Source organism: Callorhinus ursinus, unplaced genomic scaffold (assembly GCF_003265705.2).
Source record: "Callorhinus ursinus isolate GAN/ISIS: 27379988/994484 unplaced genomic scaffold, GSC_fseal_2.0 scaffold13, whole genome shotgun sequence".
Classification (NCBI taxonomy): Eukaryota; Metazoa; Chordata; class Mammalia; order Carnivora; family Otariidae; genus Callorhinus; species Callorhinus ursinus.
In genome coordinates, this window is record NW_027397075.1 from 4,168,157 (window position 1) to 4,188,047 (window position 19,891).

Below are 19,891 nucleotides of genomic sequence, written 5' to 3' on the forward strand. Positions count from 1 at the left end.
AAGGGGAGCTCTGGTAGGCTGGAGTCCTGAGTGTGCATCAGCTGGGAGCTGGGTGGGGGGGAGGGGTTGCCTTAAAATACATGAGCATCAGTTAGATCCCTGGCACTGTGCATGAGGTTGCCGAATGGAGAGTCCCCCTTGGAGCCAACTTGGGCCTCCTGCACTGCCTGAATCTTTGGCTTCACTTCCTGGAAGCCCTGAGTGTGAGGACCGCAGAGTATAGTAGTCCACAGGATTGCATCCCCCATCCCACGACTGCCTCCCGCCCCCCATGCTGCACGGATGACACCAGCAGAGAGGGACACCACCTCCCCAAAACAAACAGCATGCCAGACACTAGCTCTCAGTTCAGAGGCTGTCTCACTTCCTGCCTAGGGAGGGCTTTTTCTAGAAGGTTCTACTCACCATGGCTTTAGGGGCTGGTTTTACTGAATAAACAGCCCCTGTGCCTCACTTTGTTCACCTGTGAAATGGGGATGATAACCTTCCTGCCTCCTCCTGGTGAGGACAAGATGAGGTTGGTGGTTGCTTTGGAGAGAACAGGGAGCAGAGGATCTCATTTGTGTGTCTGCCTTAACTCCGTGGAGACATTCCTGAAATACGAGTCACCATGACTTCTGTCACACGATTGCTCTTTCACTAAGGTGGACGTGGGTGGGTGTGTAAGACACAGCGCCAGACTCAGGTGTGTTGGAATTCAAATTTTCTATAAATTTATTTAATTTCTGTTTAAGCCTAAATCCTGTCAGGTTGATGGAGGAGTCGATGCTGTGGTCAGCTGGCCCTGACAGAAACAGATGATGTGGGGTGGGTATCAGGGGCCCCCTCGAGGTTCTGGAAGTTGGGGCTGTTTGGAACGGGACCCTGTGTTCAGGGTCCCTCTTTATTCTCTCTTGAAGTCTCTCTGATGCTCAAGAATCAGAATGGTGTTCCCTTCCTCCGTTCTTCCCCTACTCAGTGTAACTTTACCCTGTTGGCTTCGAACATATTCTTAGCACAAGTACGGTGCCCTGGCCTCACTTCCCTGAAGCCCCGGAGGGCTAGGACAGGGGTTGGCAAGCCTCCTGTAAAGTGCCACATAGTAAATATCTCAAGCTTTGCCAGCTGTATGGTCTCTGTAGCAAAGACTCCGCTCTGCCACTGAAGGTCCAAAGCAGCCGCAGAGAGCATGTATACAAAAATGGGTGTGACTGTGTTTCAATAAAACTTTATTAACATCAATACCACAAAGAAGTGAGAAATATGTGATGTGATAAAGGGGTTAGCTAAGGCTACTGTAGTAATCATGTTGCAGTATAGAAACGTGTTACACCAGCACCCGTGTGCCTTGCACTTACACAATATTATATGTCACTTCTAGCCCCCTGAATGTTTTTAATCTAAAAAAACATTTTAAAACTTTATTTTCAAAAATATCACAGCCAAAGAAATAATCAATAATAAACTGGAAAGGCAACCTACAGAGCAGGAGAGATGTCTGCAGACCTCATATCTGATAAGGGCTGATATCCAAAATACATAAGGATTCCTGCAGTTCAATAGCAAAACAACAAGCAACCCGATGAAAACATGGGCAGAATACTCGAGTAGACATTGCTCCGAAGAAGACACACCTGGCCAACGGATACATGAAAAAATGTTCAGCATCACTCATCAGCAGGGAAATGCAAATCCAAACCACAGTGAGGTATCACCTTGCACCCACGAGGATGGCGGCTCTAAAAAACCAAAAAACTAGGGTTGGCGAGGATGTGGAGTAATTGTAACCTGTGCACTGCAGGTGGGGATATACAATGGGACAGCTGCTGGAGAAATGGTCTGGAGTCTCCTCAAAAAATTAAAAATCGAACTACCACCTGATCCAGTATGCCCTTTCTGGGCATATATACATCCAGAGGGATTGAAGCCAGGATCTCAAAGAGCTGTCTGCACTCCCCTGTTCATGGCCGTACTATTCCCAATCGCCAACATGTGGAAACTCCCCAAGGGACCGATGGACCGATAAAGAAAATGTGGTGCAGGGCGCCTGGGTGGCTCAGTTGGTTGAGCGACTGCCTTCGGCTCAGGTCATGATCCTGGAGTCCCGGGATCGAGTCCCGCATCGGGCTCCCTGCTCAGCGGGGAGTCTGCTTCTCCCTCTGACCCCCCCCCCCCTCTCATGCTCTCTCTCTCTCTCTCTCATTCTCTCTTTCAAATAAATAAAATCTTTAAAAAAAAAATGTGGTGTAGACATACAATGGAGTGAGCTGCAGCCTTACAAAGAGAGGGAAATCCTGGCGTATATGCAACGATTTGAATGCACCTGCAGGACAGTGTGCTATATAGCATAAAGCCAGTCACAGAAAGACAAATACTATGTGAGTCTACTCATATGAGGCATCAAAGTAGTCAGACTCACAGAAGCAGAGAGTAGGGTGATGGTTGCCGGGGCCTGGGGCCCCGGGGAACGGGGAATTTGCTGTCCAATGGGTCTATAAATTTTCGGTCAGGCCAAATGAGTACATTCTAAAAATCTGTACAACATCCTGCCTAGAGTTAACAATAGTGTCTTGTGCACCGAACGATGTGTTGAGAGGGTAGATTTCATGTTCTATTAAATGCTACCACATTAAAAAAAAAAGTGCAGTGGGCTGAATCTGGCTCCCAGGCTGTAACTGGTTGCCCCCTGGCCTAAGCCCTTGGAAGCCAAAACCTCAGGGGCCCAGAAAATGTTCGTGTTTTGAAAAGTGAATCAGATATTCATCTTCAAACCCCAGCTCATTCTCGAAGACTTTTGTTAAGTCAAATATCACTCCCTAATTTACCTGTGGAGGGGAAGACACATTTTTTCCTACCCTGATTGGCCCAAAGCTACCTGTGCCTGAGGCTGCTGGGGGCCAACAGACTCTTGGCATCTCTTTCTTGAACATCCTGAGATTTTTGTGTGTTCCAGGAACACCAGATGTGTGGCTCAGGCAGTTCTTGCTTGGGGGTCCAGCTGCTCTGGGGTAGAGGCCTGGTCATACCACGTTCTTTCTTGCCTTGGGCAAGATATCCACCCTCTCTGATCCTTGGTTGACTCATCTGTAAACTGGGAAAACTCCCAGCACCTAGGCTCAGGGTCATCCCAAGACCCACGTGACACAATGTCAGCTGCCCGGAGGTGGGTGTTTAATGAATGGGAACTGATCACCCAGCAACACGCTCCAACTCAGGAAGAGACTTGAGGCACCCACTTAGAGACATAGTCCTGACTCCTGTGCGTCCATAGGCTAGCTGTGTAACCTCTCTGAGCCTCCGTTTTCGCATCTGGGCAACAGGGATATTAAACAGGACCAACTTCGTGAGACAGTGGCATGGTGCCTGGTGTGCAGCAGGTGCTTAATAAATGGGGAGCTATTTGGTGTTTGCTTCTGCTGAGTCCCTTCCTCGCTGCCATGGGCTATGTAGACTCAGCTGGGTTCGCCCGCCAGGTTTTCCCGTGATTGTGTTGCCTGGTCATGGTGGGGGCAGGGAGGGTGCTCCATCCCTGGGTCACTCAGCAGCGAAGTCCTTTGCTGAGGTTTCAGTCGCCCCGAGCGTGGACACCAGCATTTGCTGGAATGCATGACATCGCCTGCTCTTCATTGTCTCTCCTTGCACAGTTAACATCTCTTTCTGGCCAATAGCTGAGGCTTTCCACCGTGATAGATGTGTGGCAGGTCCTTTAGGGATGTTGTTTTGTTTTAAAAAATGAGTTGGTTTAAAGAAAAAAGCAAAGAAAGAGCACAGGAGGAAACACCACACAGGACTCAAGTTTGGGAAGCCCTGAGATAGGGTAGGAGCCTGACAGGGGAACATGGTGGGGGGACTTGCAATGGCGAGCTAGGAGCCAGATTCAGTGGGGGGTCCCTGAAGGCCTTCTTGTTACTTAAGATCGGCCTCATTTTCCTTATCTGCAAAACAGGGGTCATGATAATGATGAGAATTCCAGGAGGCCAAGGGTATGAAGTCCTAGGCACAGGGCCTGACCTGTTGTAACAGTCGGGTACTAATTTTCAGGATGCGAAGGGGAGCTGAATGCAGTGTCGTACTCTGGACTGGGTCCTGGAAGAGAAAAAGGACATTCGTGGAAAAACGGGAACTCTGAATGAGGTCTGGAGTGTAGTTAATAGTAACGTCCTAATGTTAAGGTCTTAGTTTTGAGAAAGTTCCACGAGGCGTTAGGTTTAGGGAAAGCTGGGTCAAAGGGGTGCCGCATGCTCTCCTCTCTTGGCAACTCTTCTGTAAATCCATAATCTTTCCCAAATAAAGTTTGTTTGCAAACATTAAAAAGGATGGGAGCTATAGTTAAACAGGGAAGGGAGATGCTGAGTCCAGGGAGTCAAGGCAAGGTGCCCTGGGGGCGGCGGGGAAAGGGGGAGTGTTGGGTCCTTGGAGAGAAAAGTTCCTCACCGAGGGAGCAGCTGTCTCTGGGTGAGGAAGCAGGGAACCAAACCCTCCCCCACCTGGAACACTCTTACCCACTCCCTTTAATCTGGGCCAAAGCAAGTGTCACCTCTCAAAGGGCTCTCGGGCCCCATCCACTGTCACTCTCAGGGGCCCCTGTCCTTTCACTTCTTGGCCTAGGCTCACCGTGTAACGCGATGGTTCTTTGTGGGACTCAGGGCGGGCTCTGCTGTGCACGCCGCCCCATGCTCAGAAGGGCCCCACGCTCGGTGGAATGCTCTGCCGGCACCGTTCTGAAATGCTTAATAAGTTTTGAACCCGGGCCCTGCATTTTCTTTTGCACTGGGCCCTCCAGGAAGGATGTAGCCAGTCCTGGTGGGATCCAGGAGCAGAGCACCGGCCACCTTCCTCCCCTCCCGCCCAGACCGTTGCGTTCATTCCCTGTGACTGTTGCAACAAATTACTGCAAGTTGAGGACTTAAAATAATGCACATTTTGGTATCTTGCTGTCCTGGAGGTGGGAAGTCTAACCTGGGAACTCGGGACTCTGCTCCTTCTCTAGAGGCCTCGCGGGGAGAGTCCGTTTGCTTGCCTCTTGCAGGATCTAGAGGTGGCTGCGCTCCTTGGCTCATGACCCCCTCCTCCATCTTCGGGGCCAGCAGTGTAGCGTCTTCTCTCCTCTCTGACCTCTGCTTGCATCCACAGTCCTTTGGCCGGGGGTTGGGCAGCCACCGCTGGGAAGCTGGCCCGAGGTGACTGGAGCCCATAGAAGGTGGTCTTTGACCGTGCCAAGTTGGCCCCGTGTTCCTGATGGCCTTGAATGTCCTTGGCCGCTCAGTAAGAGGGCACACGTGGTTCTTTCCTTCCCCACCCCACCCTGTGCCCTCACCTTCTCTTCACCAGGGTCCCCCCTCCTCTGTTTTCGGGGGGGGATGGGTGGTAGTTGGAGCAGTGAGGCCACCTGGAGATCCCAGTGCCCTGCTCTGAGGACGTATGGCAAAGGGATTGTGCCATTGTGGAGGGGACACCATGGCCCATTGAGCTGGAGGTCATGCCCTAAGGCCCTGGCCCTCTTCCAGTGGGCTGGGGGATGGCTTTTCTTTTGGTGATGCTAACTGCCAGCCGCAGCGGCATGCCAGGCACCCTGCCGAGTCCAGGGACAGTGCAGCGAAAAGCCCGGGTGGGTCCCTGCGCTCCTGGGGGACACTCGGCAAGGTCCACATCAGAGAGAGCAGAATGCTGTGTAAATGCTACAGTGAGGCGATGGGGGATGGAGCAGCCTGGGCCAGGCTCCCCAGGCCCCTCTGAGCAGGTCCCATCCCGGCCAGGCCCTGCAGGACAGAAGCGCCAGCGAGGCAGCGAGTCTGGGAGGCAGCTGCAGGCAGAGGGAACGGCGGAGGCAAAGGCAGGGGGGCAGAGATCAAGGTGGGAGCCAAGGCCACAGCCCTGCAGACCAGGTGGAGCTGGGCTCTGAGAGGCAGGGTCAAGGCGGGTTTCTGGGCGCAGTGAGTGTGAATTTCTGAGGACTGGCCAGTGGAGGTGGCCTCAGGGACATCTGCCGGGAGGAAGGGCATGTGAGGGGTGTGGGTAGTGACTTGGCGAGGTGGGCTTACTTGGAACACATTCTGGAGATCAGTCTGCTAGGACTATTACATTGGAGCCCCCTCCCTGCCAAGCCACCTGCCTCGGGTCCTCTAGCCAGGCCCCAATCCCACCTCCAGGCCCGAGGGATGCCACATGCAAGCCTCCCTCCCCCTGCATGCCTGTGGTGCTGGGGAAGTCTGTCATTCATTCTGAAGTGGGTGCGCTGCACAAGCCAGGATGGAGGACTGGGTCCCCTTCACCCTGCCCCACCTCCTCCCCAAACCATTTGTCCCTTAAATGGTTGCCTGGGGGTCATTGGTAGCCTTGGACTCCAGTGAAGGCTCCTTCCCCCTCACCCTGGGTAGACCGAGAGCACCAGGGGCATCCTTGGAGTGTGGGACTCCCTCCAGGGGACCCCCTCCAAGCCCTCCCAGCCCCTTGGAAGCACCTGGAGACTTCCAGAGCAGTCTCCCCTCTGGAGGACCTCTGCAGCCCTCAGCCCCAGCTGCTCCTGCCCATCACCCCCTAAATAACCCTCCCAGGGAGGGCGCAGCTAACCAAACAGGGACTGAGCTCAGAGGGCAGCACCAAGCTCTGACAAGGACACAAATTGGTGACACCTTGGGGAGCCTCTCCAAGGCGGTCGATCCAAGGTGTTAGTGTAGTGTGGCTGGTCGAGTGAGGGGCTGGAAACATCTTAAATATCCATCGGTTGGGGGGTGGGGCCAATACCTCAAAATATATTGAGATTCATCGCCAATGGGAAATAACAGGAACCTACTTAAAAAAAAAAAAGAAAAGTCGATTTCTGTGGTTGTGGCCTGGGAAAATCTGGATGGAATTAGCTCATTTCTGTAAAAATGAAACAAATAAACCACATATATATATATACAGGGAGGCCTGTAAGCAGAAAGGGTTGGACGGGGAAAAATATGGCCAAACTGTCATCCCCTCCAGGGCACATGGGAGTGTGGCGGGCGGAGGGCCAGGGGGTCGTGAGGTTCAGTGAAGGGCAGGAGGGACATCGGGCTTTTCCTTTGTTTACCTCTGCTGTTTGGCTTGTTTTAAGGAGCCTCCGTTGCTTCTGTAGCTCAGAAGGAAAAACCAATAAAACGTATTTTTAGAAATGTCCTGAGCTAGGTTCTATGCTGACAGCAGTGGTTGGTTGCATTGGCCCAGTGTCCTCTGTGCCTGGTGTTGTAGTCAGACTTGTAAGAATACCATGGGGCAGTGCTTTTGTCACCTGATGTTGTAGATGAGGAATCTGGGGGTCGGTGAGGTTGAGTGACTTGCCCAAGGAGGCACAGCCGGCCAGACAGGGCATACATCACCTTTTCCTGTTATCATGGAGGGGAGAATGGGTCGGGAGCAGATGATTGGGATGAAGGATCAACCCTGGGCTATCTAGGGGCGGGCAGATATGTCTGCACTCTGCCAAGCAGCAAGGCAGCTCCACACTTGGAAGGCAGGGAAGGGCCGTTCGTGTTTGACTGAGTCTTCCCTGCTCAACTTAGCATCAGTCAGCATTCATGCGGCCAGGAGGAGAAAAGCCACAATGCACAACACACTCCTTTGCTCCCTCTTGCTCCGGGGAGGAGCTTTCAGATGCCAGTGTGGGTCTGGGAGGCAGGGTGTCCCCCTCTCCCTGCCCCCACCCAGCCATAGGATCCCAGTGTCCCAAGCCAACAGGTGGGCAACTCCAGGCAGGGCAACGAAGTGGGCTCAGCTCTGGTGACAGTGGTCCGGTTCAATTTCTCTCCAGAGTCTCAGCAAATGGTATGGGACATTTATGGCGCTGAGAGGGTTGGGTCACATGTAGGAACTGGGCCAACGTGCTCACTTCCCGGTGGGGCAGAATAGAACTTGGCTAATGTAAAGAATGGTTGGAGGGGCGCCTGGGTGGCTCATTCGGTTGAGTGTCTGACTCTTGATTTTGGCTCAGGTCTTGATCTGAGGGTCGTGAGATCGAGCCCCACATTGGGCTCCATGCTCAGTGGGGAGTCTGCTTGAGATTCTCTCTCTCCCTCTGCCCCTCCCCCACCACTTGCATGCACATGCTCTCTTTCTGTCTCTAAAATAAATAAATCTTGGAAAAATAATAAAAAGGAATGTTTGGAAATATCTCACTGTGGATAGAAACCATATGGGAAAATGAGGTGACAACTGTCCTCAACCAGTGATTGGAGAGATCTGGTGTATAAATACCCCAGCTCCCTCACCTCTTGGTGGATCCGTTCTGAGGTGTATGTTCAACACTGTCTCCCCAGGTTCCTCAGTGGCATTGAGCTCTGGTTGCTCACCGAGGTAACTCACTTTGTGACATGTCCCTACTGGCTTCCTTTCTTGTCTCACATTACCTCCTCCCACGGCCTCTCTTTGATCTGTTGTCCACAGAGCAGAGGTATTTATTAAAATCTAAATACAATCGTGTTCCTCTTCTGCTCAAAACTTGCTATTGCTTTCCCAGCACACTTGGAGAACATTTCCGATTTTTTTCCTATAACCTCTGCTATAGACTGAATGTGTCCCCTGAAAGTTCATATGTTGAATCCTAAGCCCCAGGGTGGTGGGGTTAGGTGGGGTCTTTGGGAGGTGACTAGGTACAAGGGTGGCATCCTCATGAATGGGGTTAGTGCCCTGATAAAGGAGACCCCAGAGAGTTCCCTCATCCCTTTACCAGGTGAGGATGCAGTGAGCAGCTGGCTATCTATGAGCCAGGAAGCTGGCCCTCACCACACCCCGAAATGGCCAGCATCTTGATCTTGGACTGCCCAGCCTCCAGAATTGTGAGAAATAGATTGAGTTGTTGATAAGCCTCCCAGCCTGTGGTATCTGGGTTATAGCAGCCCAAATGCACTAAGCCAATGTCCGAGGCCGTGTGATCTGGTCTGGCCCATCTTCCTTCTATGTCTGCATTAATCTTCCTCACCCTGCTCTCTCCATGCTCAAAATCCCAGGCTCTGCTTTAACCCAGGGCCTTTACTCAGATGCTTCCTTTGACATGGATTATTTTTCTTGTAACTCTTTGCACGTCTCTGTCGCTCTGGTAGACTCAAGCTAAAGCATGCCTTCTTGGAGGAATCTTTTCTGATCACTCATCCAGAGTTAGCCCACCCCATGGCTTTCTCTCTTCAGTCCCTCTTGGTCTCTTATACCCCATTCTTCACAATTCATAATTGCTTTCATCTGTCTTCTTCCCTAAATCTCAAGCTTCCAGAGATTGGAGTCCTGTGTATTGCTTGCCACCACATACCCAACACCTAGAACAGTGATGGTCACGGGTAGGTGTGCAGTACGCAGTTGCTCTGTGAGTGAAACACACAGTCAGTGTCCTGGGAACCCATCTGGGACACCTCTCCCTTCGCACAGATGACCCAGCAGGGTCTTCGCTGGAGCGCCCATTCCCCAGAGCTCCCCACATTCAGGGGCCACAGTCCCTGCTCTGAAAGGCCCGGATGCTAGAAATGGGGTAGAGTCCTATCTTGGCTTCTCATACAACGTGTCTCAGTGAGCCTTACTGCGTGACAACCCAAAACATAGCCACTTAAAACAGTAATTGATTATTTTTTATGATGCTGTGGGTTAGCTGGGCAGTTCCTGTGCTGGTTATGCTTGGGCTCACTCAGCCAGAGCGTCAGATGGTGCAGATGGTGCCATTCCATGTGTGACAGCTGGTGTTGGCTGTTGGCTTTGGTGGCTTCCATTCTCTTTCATGAGGCCTTTTGTGTTCCAGGAGGTAGGACCAGTTTCCTTATGTGGAGGCTTCAGGTCAGTGTTCCTAGTCAGCAAAGATGGAAGCTGCCAGGCGTCTTGAGGCTTGGGCCTGGGGCTCAGTCCTACTGCTGGCAAATCCTATTAACCAAAGCAACTCACAAGGCCAGCTTAGATTTAGGGGGATAGAGATAGACACCACTTCTTGGCAGGGGAACAACAGGGAATTTCTGACCACATTTAATCTAATGCAGTGGGCTGTGAAGCCTTGGGCCAGAGATGTAACTTCTCTGTGCCTTGCTTTCCCCCCACTGTGAAATGGGTCTCTTGGCATCTATTGTATAGAATTGTTCATGGGGATTAAACAGATTGTACATGCAAAGTGCTTAGCACACAGCATATCTGTTAGAAAGTGCCCAGTGAAGAGGAACTATTATTATTATTATTGCTGTTAGTAACATCATTGCAATAATTAGAGTGGGAGCCCAGCAAATGATGGGTGGATGGATAGCTAGATGGATGGATAGGTGGGTGGATGGGTGGATAGGTGGGTCAGTGGATGGATGAACGGACAAATGGCTTTTGACATTCAAATGGCATATAGTCCCCAACAACCCATCTGGGGATAAGTCATCTCATTTCATGGAGTTTAGAATAGATAGCAGCTCTCTGCTGGGGAGTTCAAACACTCCAATATCTAAAGAGACCTGACCTCTTGCTCAGTTTACTTTTTTGTCCTCTGTATTTGGGAAGGGGGGAGGTCAGGCAATTCTGCTGCAGGCTTTGTGCACAGAAGATTATATACAGCTTCTCTGTCCGGCATGTGCGCACCTCCACAGCCTCAGCCTGGGTTAAATGGAACCAAACACTAGCAGTTGTGACAAACACAGCCAAGCTCCCTGCTGGCAAGCTAAGCAGCAAACCACATGTGGTTGGAGCCCAAGGGAGTTTGTTAACATACATTCCTCTGGGTGCTGGCTGGGGTGCAGCCCAGGTAGGCAGCCGTGAGGGACTCCCTGGAGCAGAGTGCACCTTCTAGGTCCTGCTTCAGGGACCCAGCCTACCCCCTGCCCCGGAGAGGGAGGCTGCCCCCAGGCTGCCTGGACAGGGTGGAGGGGGTCTTCTTGGAAAGGATGGCGCGTCATTTTGGCTCTGAGGCTGTCCAGGTGAATTGGGAGGGGTTGGGGAATGTTGCCACGTGCTGGTGACATTTTTCCTGTACCAGCCTGAAGATGGGTACGCGAGAGGCTGGAAGAGAGGAGGGTGTTAGTTTCCTAGGGCTGACACAACCAACTGCCCCAAACCTGGTGGGAGGAAACCACAGAAATTCGCCCTCCCACGGTCCTGGAGGCCAGAAGTCCTAAATCAAGGTGTCGGCAGGGCCATGTTCCCTCCAAGGCCCTAGGGAAGAATCCTTCCTTGCCTCTTCTTGGCTTCTGGTGGCTTCCCATAATCCTTAGCGCTCCTTGGTTTGTAGCTGTGTCCCTTCACTGTCTGCCTATGTGTGGCTCTGTGTCCCCTCCTCGTCTTACAAGGACACCAATGGATTTAGGGCCCAGCCCAACCTAGTATGACCTCACCTTACCTTGAGTACATCTGCAAAGACTCTCTTTTCAAATAAGGTCACATACTGAGGTTCTGGGCAGACATGAATGTTTTTTGGGGGGTGAGGGGACACCATTCAACCTGGTATGGGAAGTGAGGCAGAGGCAGACAGGGAGGTATGGGATAGTCAAGGTGCAAATGTCAAGGACCTTATATATAAACCAGAAGACCGTGAGCAGCATTGCCTTAGACTCAGGCGAGGCTGGCCCCAGGATTTGGAGGGGGCTCCCACTGGTTCTTCTCTAGCCAGGCCCTTCCCCGTGGGGCAAGGGGCCATGGAACCAGGGCTTGTGCTCACCTGGTACCCACACAGTCCCCACTTCTTGCCCATGTTCTGGGGATCTAGAACTCCAGAATTCCTGCCCCAGAGGCACTGAGCCATTTCCAAAGCCTGCTCAGGTGTCTTCCCTTCGTGTGCCCTGCTGAGGGTAGACAGGCCTTCCCAGTATGTGTGCCCCTCACCTCCAGGGGGTTCGAGGGCATCCGTGTGTGGGGGTCAGGACAGAACGTGCACTTTCAGGCTGGGCTGTCTATGCAGGTGCACAAGGCCCTCAAGGTGCAGAATGCAGAAGAAGGGTGGACAGAGTAGTGGGATGGCCTGTTGTACTCCAAGGAATCTGGGAGAATTCTGAATTTAGTTGTGACTTTCCGAGTTATAGCGAGGGTGTATCTGTCAAAGAGGGAGGATAGCACATATTATATTTATATGTTTTTTTTTAAAGATTTTATGTATTTGACAGAGAGAGACACAGCGAGAGAGGGAACACAAGCAGGGGGAATGGGAGAGGGAGAAGCAGGCTTCCCGTGGAGCAGGGAGCCTGATGCCAGGCTTGATCCCAGGACCCTGGGATCATGACCTGAGCTGAAGGCAGACGTTTAGTGACTGGGCCACCCAGCCGCCCCTATTTATATGGTTTCTTAGCTTGATTTATAACTTTCCAATCTGTCAACATACAGTACCTGGGCCTTCATTTCTATTCTTGCCCTGGGCCCTGTCCATGTTACAGGCTACAAGGTGAGATGAAGAATCTGGAAGGCTCAAGAGTCCAAGAATCACCCTTGGGCCCATCACTCTCTAAATTATATTGTGTGTGTGTGTGTGTGTGTGTGTGTGTGTGTGTGTGTGTGTGTATAACTTGATTTTGTCAGGCTCTCTCACTAGCATATACGCTTCATGAGAACAGGGACCTCTTTCTTCCCATCCGGAAAATGGGGTTAAGAATAGCCACTGCTTTACAGGGCTGCTGGAGGAGTGAGCAAGTTAGTGGGCATGAAGCACGGAGTGCAGTCCTGGCCCGTGGCGAGTTCTCTGTGAGGTTCACTCAGGTAGCCTATGAGTCATCTCTGGGGCCTCAGAACAGCAAACAGCGTTTGGGAAGTGCTAGCAACTACTGGTGGAATGCGTGATGGAATGGACGAGATGTAGAGAGCCGTGTCTTGCCCACCTCTTGGGTTGAAGACTTTGTGCTCTAAAGTCAAGAGGGACTGAAGGGTTGCATAATTCTCAAAACATCCCCAGAGGCAAATGTATGCCATCAGGTCATCAGACCTGATGTCCCCCAGCAAGGCGATATGATCAGATGGGCATTTTGAGACAATTCCTCTGGATGCGAAGGGGAGCCATATTGCAGGAGAGGGGCAAGGATGGGCACAGAAGAACCAGGTGGGAGGCAATTCTTGAGGCCAAGGTTTCGAGAAATGAGAGCTTGGACAAGGTGGAGAGGTGGACGGGGAAAGAAGTAAATGTTTCCAGGGCTGCAGAGGAGGTGGATGGGCAGGACTTAGTGAGGCTCAGGTGTGGCAGGGAGGGATCACGGATGACACTTGGTTTTTGCTTAGCACCACTATTCCGAAGGGGGTGCTATCCAGGAGATGGGGACCCTGTGTGCAAATTGGATTTGCGAGAGCTTCTCGAAGAGGGACCACCGAGACATCCAGGAATTAGCCCAGATTTGAATCCTCGAGTACATATTGGCAGTATTATCTGTGCAAGATTCCTTCACCATTCTGAGCCTTAGTTTCCCCATCTGCAAAATAGAATACCTCACCAGATGATTGGGAGGAGCCTGTGTGGGATTATGCCCAACCCAGACCCAGGGACCACGAGGAGAAAGTGAATGTCTGTATTATACTCTGTCAGAACCAACAGACACAGAAGGCAAATTGGCTTCAACAGGTAAAAGAATTTACCATTCCTGTAACTCAAATCCCGGGAGTAGATGTGACTTCCCCGATGGCTGCATCTGGGGCTCAAGCCTTGTCACCGGGGTTTCACATCACCCTCAGACACCTACGTGCATTCCCACTGGTCACCAGCTCAGCAAATCCAGTGGCGAGTGGTGTCTTTTCCTGTAGTTCCCGCAGAAAATCTGTTCAAGGAAGTCCAAGGTACATTCTGATTGGCCCAACTTGGTCATGTGCCCATCCCAGAGCCAATCACTGTGGCCAGACCTGCATCACATGATTTCTTTTCTAGTATGGCTCCCCCGTTAGTAAAAGGTGGAAGTAGTCCAGGCAAACCCAGTGGCAGTCCGTGGTATTTTCCATGTGTCCGTTGGGAGTTTGGGGATGGGAGGAGATGTGTATATAAAGTTTCTGGCACAACAGTCAAGACCCAGATCCAACCAAAATGTCCATAATGGATGAATGGATAAAGAAGAGGTGGCATATACATACAGCCGAATATTATTCAGGCTTAGAGAAAAGAAGGGAATCCTGTCATATGTGAACACAGGGATGAACTCGGAGGACATTATGCTGCATGAAATAAGCCAGTCTGAGAAGGATAAGTACTGCATGATTCCACTTAGATGAGGAATCTAAAATAGTCACACTCATAGAACCAGAGAATAGAATGATGATTGCCAGGGACTGGGAAGACAGGGGAACGGGGAGATACTGGTCAAAGGGCCCAAAGCTTCAGTTAATGCAAGATGAGTAAGTTCTGGAGATCTAATGAATGGTGCAGTGTGTGTAGTGGACAATATTGTATACTTACAAAGGTACTAAGAGAATAGATTTTATGTTAAAGGTTCTTATCACCAGAAAAATGAAATGAAGGACGCAGGAGAACACTTGTGGAGGGGATGGATCTGCTTATGGCATAGATTGTGGGGATGGGTGCATACTTACCTTCAAACTCAGCAGTGCATAGGTTAAGTATATACCGCTTTTTGTATGTCAATCATCCCTCAATAAAGTGGTCTTAAAGTTTCTGGCACACAGAAGGGACTCCGTTCATGGTGGCGGCTGGCATTAGGATTCGGACCAGAATGGCCCTCCTGGGTGTCCTTAACCATGTACGTGTTTTCAAGTCCTTTACAAATGTGGCCTCCACATTCAACCTTCTTCAGTGTTTCACCAAGAGGTCAGCCCAGGGGGACTCGAGGCATCTCCCAGCCTGTGGTGGGGCATCACGCAGTCATCTGTGGTCCACCACGAATGGGCCCTGTCGCTGACCCCGACCGGGCAACCGGGGGACTCTCTATCCCTCTGGGGAATTCCAGGACCTCTGGCACCCACCTACCCCCTCCTCCCCTGAAAGCCTGAGCTCCGGAGGGAGAGGCAGACAAGATCAAGAGAACAGGTTTTGCAGAGTTAGACAAAAACCTTTGCGGTTCATAACGTCAGCGAGAATATTCCAAAACCCCGGGGCGAGCAGTGATGTGGATGCTGCTTTCAGCAGCCCGCCTCTGATTGGAGCTGCCTGGGGCCTCCCTGGCCAATCAGCGCGGGCGCTGCGAGGCCTGGAACTTCAGAGCTTAGCAACGAGAAATCTGGAGGAACTCTGGAATTAATTTAAGGAAAGGGGAAGAAAAAAAAAAAAACGAGAAGGGAATTAGTAGGCAAATAACCAGGCAGCACGGTTTTATTATTACCTTGTGGCCAAGGCAAGTCATGAACATTTTTAGCATTAATTACCAGCCGAGAGGGAACCAGCCAGCTATCTTGTCTGAAACACTGGGTCTGATGTTTCGGGTTTTTTTTTCCCCCTGAGCTGGTGCTTAGGTAGAAATGGGAACAGAGCCAAGAAAGAATGGGCAGAACATTGATAATTAAAGGAAAAAAAAAAAAAAACAGAAACAAAACAAACCCAAACCCTTGATCCTGGCTGCCGTAGCTCCTTCCAGGAGCCTCTTGGGCAATCTTTTCCTGGGATCATCTTCTGTCACGTGACATCACGGATGCCAGCCTGTCTGAAATGGGAACTGGAGGTCAGGGTGGCTATAAATGGTTTCTGTGGGTTCAGATGGAGGCCCAGTCAGAGGTGATGGTGGCGTTGGCTGGGCCATTCCATGACTGCTTATTAGGTGCCATTCATGTGTCACCACCGAGACAGGGGCTATAAAACAGAAGCGAACATCACGTAACAGTTCTGCTCCTGTAGGCGGACAGTCTAGCTGGGAGTGGGGGAAACTAGATAGGGCTAATCAGTTCATCAGACAAATAGCCATGTGATTACGATTGGGGTTGACTGTGAGCAAGAAAGGCTGGGTGCTAGGAAAAGGGTGTGTGGGCCGGAGAGGGTGCAGTTAGAAGGGCTCTGGCTAGTCCTTCCTAGAATATCATAGCTGTCGGGTGGGTTCCAGAGGGAGGCAGCTGAGCCAGGCAAACTGAGCAAGGGGGCCTCTGGGCCAGCAGAGTTTAGAGTTTGTCCTAAAGCAATTGGAAAAATGAGAACCCATTTCGGTTTTTAAACTGGGACGTGGGATAATTAGATTTACAACTCAGAACACTCTAGCTGTAGGGGGGAGGACAGACCAGAGGGGGCAAGAAAGGATGCAGGGTGATGGAGCACTTGGGAGGCCTTTGAGATGTCACGTGGGCGGTACCTCCAGGGGACCTTAGCCCCAGTGCTTGTAAGGGGCCTCATTGATGGTTCTCCTCAGCCAGCTCCATCCCAGGGCCTCATGTCCTGGAAAACATCCATTGAAACACCTTGCTCTGCCATCTCATGACCAGCCCGGATACCCTAGTTGGTCCAGGACCTGCCTGGTTTTGGCCCTCTAGAGTCCCCATTCCCCGGAAACCCCAGGATGGTTGGTCACCCGACTCCAGGACAGGATTAAGTGGGGCCAAAGCGCCAGCTTCCCTCACGATGAGACGCTTCTCTGCATCTTCTCCCCAGGCAGCCTGGACACAGGCTTAGCAGCGAATTTGCTGTGTGGCCTGGAAGAATTTACGTGGCCTCTCTGGGCCACTGTTTCCTCATTTGCAAAAATGGAGTTTGACCTGGAGAGGCTGTTGGTCTCCTGGCAGCCCTGATTTCTGGGCTTGGCTGCTGCATTTCAAGGCGTAATCAATGCAGAGGACTGAACATTGAGGATAGGGCCATATACCCACGGTGTGGCCTCAGGCAAGGTAACTTCTCTCTCTGTTTCTAGTTTCTTCTTCCATAAAATGAGAATAATAGTACTTACCTCATGGAAATGTGAGTATCAAGTTAAGGGAAATTATTCTGTGTTTGGCATAGCTGGATACTCTGGTTAACTAAAAGACTGGGAGTTAAGATTTTCATAAGTAGGGGCACCCAAGTGGCTCAGTTGGTTAAGCATCTGCCTTTGAGTCAGGTCATGATCCCAGGGTCCTGGGGTCAAGCCCCACATCGGGCTCCCTGCTCAGTGGGGAGTCTGCTTCTCCCTCTCTCCCTGTCTCCTGGCTCTCGCGCTCTCTCTCTATCTCAAATAAATAAATAAAATCTTTAAAAAAAATTTTTTTCAGAAGTCGTGACTGCCAGTTTCCAAAACAATGCGGATGTGATTAAGCACATTTACATTTCAAATTTTGTGACATGCACTTTATATTTACCATTTATACTCTGCTAAGATTGCCTTTTACCTCCGAGTGTCTGGTTCCATGAAGTGGAGACTAGGCCCTTTTTGCCACTGTCCCCCCAGAATAGAAATTTGTTGAGTTAGTCGAGGTCACCTTATGCCCATTGTAGAGGTGAGAGGATCGAGGCTCAGGGAAGTTAAAGGTCCTGCCATTAAGTGGTGAAATCAGAATTTACAACTGGATCTGATTCAGGGTCATGTTCTGTCTGCAAATTGACCTCAACTTCCTCAGGGTGTGCTTGTGGGGGGCACAAGTGATGGGGAAGGGGGTGCAAGCAGGTAGATGTGGGGAGGGGGCCCCCTGTGAAGATCTGACTAGAAATTCTCTGAGGGGAGCAGCTACGGTGGCCTGGCATGACACCAGCAGCCTGGCCTGATCCTCCTGTGGACAGGAACCTTGTGGCAGCTGTTCGCGCACATGGCTGGTTGCCACGGAGATGGTTGTGCATGTGCATGTGTGCGTGTACATGTGTGCATGCCGAGATGTACCTCAAGCTGGCTACCCAGGCTCGCCCCAGAGGTGCTAGCAGTGGGTGAGAAGACCAAGCTGATACCCTTGAGAGCAGGGAAGGAAAAGCCTGGAATTCTTATTTTTTATCATGAAAACCTTCAAGCAAGTGCAAGGGTAGAGTATACGGTACAATGAACCCCAGCTACCCATCACCCACCTTCAACAATCCCCAGCTCTTGGCTAATTTTGTTCTATCTCTACCCCCCTTCCCTTCCTCCCTCATCCCACATACTTTGAAGCACATTCCAGACAGCAACCATTTCTTTTGCAAATATTTTAGTATATGACTCAAAAAAAAAATTGTTTTTTAAACCACCATCACCCCTCCTAGAACTAACAGTAGTGCTTTAATATTAGCAAATATCCGGTGTTCCAATTCCTCTGGTTGTCTCATAAATGTTTTCTTTACAGTGGTTAAAATCAGGACCCGTATAAGGTTCATACACTGTGACTGGTGGATATGTCTCTTATGTCTCTCTTAATCTGTAGGTACTCACTTTCTCCCTTTTTCATCTCTTGCTATTTATTTGTTGAAAAAACTGGGTTGGTCGCTCTGTGGCATGTCCTACAGACTGAGTTTTGCTTATTTCATTCCCATATTGCTGTTACATGCGTTCCTCTCCCTGCTCTATTTCTTATAATTCAGTAGCTAGATCTAGAAGCTCACTTAGATTCATGTTTGGTTTGTGTGTGTATGTGTGTGTGTGTGTGTGTGTGTGTGTGTGTGTGTGTAACTTTATAGTGGCTACTTAGTATTTCCATTTGAAGGTACATAATGTCTGGCTGTCCCTCTTTGTGATGTTAGCAGCCACTGATGATGACTGCCCAGATCCACTGGAGGTTGCAAAATGGTGGCATACTAATTCTATCCTTCTGTCTTTGTTTGTTAGCTGGAATACTTCCATAAAGGGAAACTTGACCTTATCAACTATTTGGTCGCTGCAAGGTATAGTTCATACCAGAAAGGATAAATGCTTGGTTTTTTCCCCTTTATTGGACATTGTCAAAATAATGAGTTTGTTCCTCAGCATCCTCCAGAGATGACAAATGAGTTTATGTTTTTCTATTTTTCTTTCTTTTTTAAAAAATTTATTCATTTGAGAGAGAGACAGAGCGCACACAGGAGTGGGGGGTGGGGCAGAGGCAGAGGGAGAAGCAGACTCCCTGTTGAGCAGGGAACTGGATGCAGAGCTCAATTCCAGGACCCTGAGATCATGACCTGAGCTGAAGGCAGATGCTTAACCGACTGAGCCACCCAGGTGCCCCTATTTTTCTATTTTTTTAAATATCTTGGTGACCTCATAGATTTGGATGTATATGACATGTTTTAATCCATGACAGTTATTACTCTTAGTGATACTCAAATTGTCCCATCCTTGGCCAGTGGGATCCTCTTCACACTGTCCCGTGTCCTTTTTGACATGATCCCGGAAGTCTTTGACAGCCCCGTGTGACCCGCGTGACCAGATGTTCCAGGCTCACCTTGTACATTTCCTGCCTCACACCTGGAATCAGCCATATCTCCACAGAGCCCTGGTTTCTGGTTAAAAGTGGTGTTTAGAGACCATAATGTGCGTGCTGGGCGTGCTTAGATAGCTGCTGAACTGGTCACTCTTTCTCCCCTTTTCAGGAGACGTGGTCAGAAACACACCCTTCATTTTGTCAGGCAAAATACAACAGGATTTCACCCAGATACTTTCCATTCAAATCTGGGGCTATGGGGTTTTCACTCTGTCTCTCTGATTCTGCGTTTGCAACTCCTTTCTTCCAGGACAGTGTGACAAAGGCTGCTTCTAAAAGCAGAGCTCTTTGTTGTGTGTCCCCTCGAGCAGGAAGCATGTGAGAAAGCACTTCCGTCTGTCCGCTCAGACATGAACCTGAGCTCTCTGAGGAGGACGTTTAGAGCTGGTCCCGGGGGAAGCCCCCTTCTGGGTCCACAAGGGGGCCATGTTCTCACGGGAGATGAACCAGTTCCTTCCCCCATCCTGTGTGTGGATCCTCTTGTCTGGCTGCTCCCAATCCTGCCTGCACACTTGAATCACATGAGTACTTAAAAAAAAAAAAAACCCTCCCGATCACAATTAAGTCAGAATCCCTGGGGCCGGGACCCTCACATCAGTATTGTTTTTTAAAGCAGTCTGGGTTATTTTAATGTGTACCCAGGGTTTCGAATCACTGCTCTAGTCCCTGCTTCTCAGCCAAAGGAAGAGAAGAAAGAAGCCAGGGGTGATAATAATGC

The 19,891-nt window shown here is 50.4% G+C and overlaps 1 protein-coding gene across 1 annotated transcript in view; it reads left to right on the forward strand.

Moving 5' to 3' along the window:
* PARN (poly(A)-specific ribonuclease) overlaps nt 1-19,891 on the forward strand; it is a 256,764-nt gene that overhangs the window by 208,808 nt on the left and 28,065 nt on the right. The gene's annotated exons all lie outside the window — the stretch shown is intronic.